We start from the raw sequence: 4508 nt of genomic DNA, 5'->3' as shown, positions 1-4508 counted from the left end.
TTGGCTCAAGAGACAAATCTTGAAAAAAAATATCCTCCAACATGCTGAAGAATCCTTATGAATCACATTATAATCAGTTGTACTACTCATTAACTTGCATACCTGAACAGGCCGATACATGAGGTACAGTATGAGAGGAGGTAAGTTCACCCACCCGTGCCAGCTCTGGAGTCTGTGCCAGAGCTTGTGAGAATTGCCGTGGCTGGTGATTCCATGTGATTTAGGACCTGCCTCAGGCTCCGTCTTCCCTGGCATTATCTTGTTTTCCTTTGACATGTTTGACTTGACTTACAATGTATTCATCGCAGTTTTCTTTGGCTTGGTGTGAGCGGCAACATTTGGATTTGACATTTTTTTCCCATAATCTTAATAAATATGCTTTTTCTGTCAACCCTTGCATGAGTTTATTCTTCAGTTGGGTGAAAACACCACGACACTAATTGGGGACTTTTTGGATATGTGTATATCGAGAGAGGAGGAGCCTTTGTTCTATCATCGCGGCTTGGATTGTGCCGCACATGGTAAATGCAAAAATAGACAGTGAAAATGTCTTGGTCGTACACATATTGTCAACATTACAACAGTTTCGGTATCTTCACCCATAGAACATGTCACAGACATAAAGAAAAGTTCATATCTATTTTTAAGTCAACACTTTCTCTCTTTGGTTACGAATAAGCACATGCGTCATATTTTTTATAATGAAATGAAACATTCTGGCCATTATGAAAAGGCAAACTCTATTTAGAAAGAAGTGTTGAGCAGCAGCTACTACTCTGACGCTTCAGAGAAATTAAAAATAGATAAGAAAACAATTTTATGTCTGTGACATGTTCTATGGATGAAGATAAAGACACTGTAGTAATGTTGACAATATATATATACGACCGACCCATTTTGCAATAAACCAAAATAATATTTGAGACCTCAATTCTCAAATCTGTCGAAAAGATTGACAGTGTATTAAACACATTTTAGTTGTCAAAAAACTGTGTTCAATTTGAGATAATAATATAAAAAATTTATTTAGTTCATATTAAGTAAAAAGCCAGACTACACTGTAAAATGTAATAGTAAAGTTTACTTTAAAAAATTAGTGAGCATTACTCATTTCTGCTTACTTTGTTGACCTTACTTTAAGAAACTTAGTAAAGAACACTTTTTGGTGAGTAAAGTTATTAAACTTATTATCTCAAGTAAGCTTTACTTTAAAAAAATGAGTGAGGCGGACTAGGAAGAAACTCGGGCGGACTCGGCAGCACTCGGCTCGAATACGCATGCGCAGTCGACCACTGAAAACACACCTTTTCCAACTATATCTGGATTAAAACACAGATTTGCACTTCAGTGGCACTTAAATAGCACTTACTTATGGTACTTTTGTAGTTCGACTATGTTGAGGAAATGTTACTTCCTGTATTCTTGTTGTTCTTAGTTTGTACTCTAGGTTGAAATGCACTTATTGTAAGTCGCTTTGGATAAAAGCGTCTGCTAAATGACATGTAATGTAATGTAATGTAAGACGTTCTTTGGCCGAGACGGATTGGCGGCAGCGAGAAGGCAGTGCAGGTGTGCGAGTTACTTTCAGGTAAGTTTCAGCGTCTCAATAATGTTTAGCTGTTCATGTCCTGAGTAAACATTGTCGTATCTTCGCCATATTGTTCATATGTATATTCGTAGTTGAATCTTAACTTTACGAAGCGTTGAATGTAAGCTAGCTAGACCGTCAAAAGTTCAAAACAAACGAGTCACAATGTTAATGGCGGACATCGTCGTGGCTGTCTCACTCGTGTGCATTAACGCAGCACTACGGGAGTCACACAACGCTACTGTCACTAAGTTAAGAATGAATGCAATGTTAGGTTGAATGTAACGAGGAATAATTCAACCACAAACCGTATGATGCAGAACTTCTCGGCCACAGCGAATGTGGTACAACGTTTTTTAATTTTTTACTTATACATCATTTCCTATTTTGTGATATTTACTGGAAATGACATCCATTATAACCAAGAGCAAGTTTGAAACTAAGCTCCCTCCCAACCTCCCTACAGACTATTTATGACTTCAATCTATCTATCTATCTATATCTAGGATAAGCATTTCTAATCATATTTGTCTGTGAAATGTTCCATTAAACTGATGGCTTTTTAGCCGTAAAAATGCATCTTGACGAGGAGTTATTTGCAGTTTGACTAATTGCTTTTGTTGTTTCTTTTGTAGGCTTTGAAAAACCTGGCATTGAATTGTAAGTATTGCTTATTTTCTTCTACACACTACTGCATAACACATGGAAGCGTTGCCAGATTGAGTCCATGTCTTCACACAGAGTGTCTCCGATGAGGGGAGCTGATGAAATCTGTTCAATCTAGAAGCCACTAGTTTTCTGCCCAGTGTGATGTATCATGTTGTAATGTGTGTACTGTAGGTCTAATATGACAACATCTTAATTTATTTCTCTTTCCGTTAGATTCTGGCTGAATTCTGTCACTTATCAAGCAAAAATCTGAGTTGCAATCAGAGTTCTTCAAAGATCTCGACAAATACACTCCTCGCTTCCTGGAGAAGTTCAAGACCCAGAGGGGGAAAGTGTCGGACAGAAACTTGAATATCTGCAACAAGTCACACCTGGGGTAAGTTTCTCAAGCAGTAATTTTTCTTTATGTGGTTAATAAAGTAGTGTCACAGCATTGCATGCAGAGCTGTCAAATGATTGTCCTTTAACACTTGTGAATTGTGTGTGTTTAAAATATTTTTTTAGAGTACAGATGTGACTGGGAGGTGAACAGCAGTCCTCCGTGGCTCTCCCGTCATCCTTGGAGATGACAACGCAGACTTCTTCAAGAATTTGTAAGTAGACTTTAGTCAAAATTATTTAATTCCACACCACAGGATGCCCAATATATCTCATGTGTTCTGCCTGTTAATCTTTTGGTATTGGCTACTTCTCTTCCAATCAGTGCTTCTATACTTTTTGATTCACTTATCCCTGATTGGGGCCCTTTTAGTGGGATCTCCCGTCTTTCCAGTCAGGTCCAGTTGCAGCTCTCTAGTCGCCCCATTCAAAACCCAAAGGCCTTCAAAATAAAAAATTACAAATCATATCACACCTAAATGGGCATCTGTACACCTTCACATGTCTGCATGATGGTAGAGGGGTTCTACTAATATCTCCTGTTACCAAAAAAGGGTTTTCACTTGTAACATTATCGCTATTTCTTTGTTGCTTTTGGGCAATATGCTCGCTCTCCTGCCACAGGAGGTTCAGGAGCAGCCAATATGATGCAGGTGTGCTGGCTGAAGATGGTAGGTACCTGTTCAGCCTCCTGTGGTAGGAGCACATTTCCCAGAAGCAGCAGTGACAAAGAAATGTGGATGTTTACCACGAATATGGTTGGTTGCCCACGATTAAACGTTGGTCTTTCTTTATTGAAGGTGTGAGTTTAGGATGGCGTGAAGCTTCGACTTGACCCTATGGAAACACAGCAGATGCCACCAAAGGGTCCTGATCGGGGTTTGTGGTGATGCAACTGCATCGACCTGTCCTCAGGCCCTTCGACATTCTGTTGTTTACATTTGCTCTATTATTGTTGTTCCATTCAAATATCATCCCTATTTGTAAATATGATAATTCATATTCTTTATTATTAGCTTTTGCAATCACTCAGTGAATCACATGATCAATGAATTAATCATCGCACTCACTCCTGAGCATCTTTCACTTGATTATCTAATAATATCAGAATCCAAGTAACCATTGTGTGTTCTACCATAGAAATGCAACGTGAAATTTGACATGTAATTGTGTTTTTTATGCTGCTCTTGTTATTAGGACTCTGATGACCTTCTGGACGTGTCCCGCACCTCCATTGGGACCCTGGCGGTGCTGAAGACATTGTGGCCTCCTCACTCGCTGGACCTGGAGTCTACAACTACTGCCATCGTTTTGGAAGGAACAGTCGTGATGGGTGACCGTGATAATCTTCCCCGTGCCGTGTGGCTACTGTTCGGACTTATTTACCCCTGAATTTGGAGTATCCTCAACGAGTGAGGAACACCTTCTGAATTTATTCATAGAGTGCTTCTCACTTGGACCAAAAACCCTAAAATACAATCACTCAAAAATCTACTGATGCCGTAAGGGAATGTGTTCATGATGTGCAGTCAGGCCCGAGAACTTCACCCTTCTATCTCCAATAGAACTCTTTTATAGAAAATGTCTGTTTTTGTTGTTTTTCTGTAGTTAAATTTAGCAAATGCCGAAAACGCTGTGTTCATCATATTTCTGCATTACAAAACCTAATCTGGCAACATGTTCAGCGTTTTAAGCACGTTGTTTGAGTTTTAAAACATGTGTTTTTCTTCTAAATAAACGTTGTCTTCCATTGTAACTGTTCTCCTTCTTTTGTTTCAACAACTTACAGTTTTTAGTTCAGCTTACTTGATCATTTTAAGGCAATCGGTTTCCTCACTATTTCTAAGTAATGGGATCTCATTGACTATTAAAG

At 38.9% G+C, this 4508-nt stretch overlaps 1 long non-coding RNA gene across 2 annotated transcripts; it reads left to right on the top strand.

The window, feature by feature from the left end:
- The first annotated feature begins 2217 nt into the window (after positions 1-2217).
- Positions 2218-3986, top strand: LOC130194370 (uncharacterized). Of its 2 annotated transcripts, XR_008831830.1 has the most exons (5): positions 2218-2248; positions 2471-2633; positions 2762-2850; positions 3436-3514; positions 3833-3986. It is a non-coding gene; the product is annotated as an uncharacterized LOC130194370 (long non-coding RNA). The 2 variants fall into 2 exon arrangements; XR_008831829.1 differs by lacking the exon at positions 2218-2248 and having other exon boundaries at positions 2455-2633.
- The last annotated feature ends 522 nt before the right edge of the window (positions 3987-4508 follow it).

This window comes from Pseudoliparis swirei, chromosome 5 (genome assembly GCF_029220125.1).
Source record: "Pseudoliparis swirei isolate HS2019 ecotype Mariana Trench chromosome 5, NWPU_hadal_v1, whole genome shotgun sequence".
Classification (NCBI taxonomy): domain Eukaryota; kingdom Metazoa; phylum Chordata; class Actinopteri; order Perciformes; family Liparidae; genus Pseudoliparis; species Pseudoliparis swirei.
This window is presented reverse-complemented; position numbering and strand designations above follow the sequence as displayed.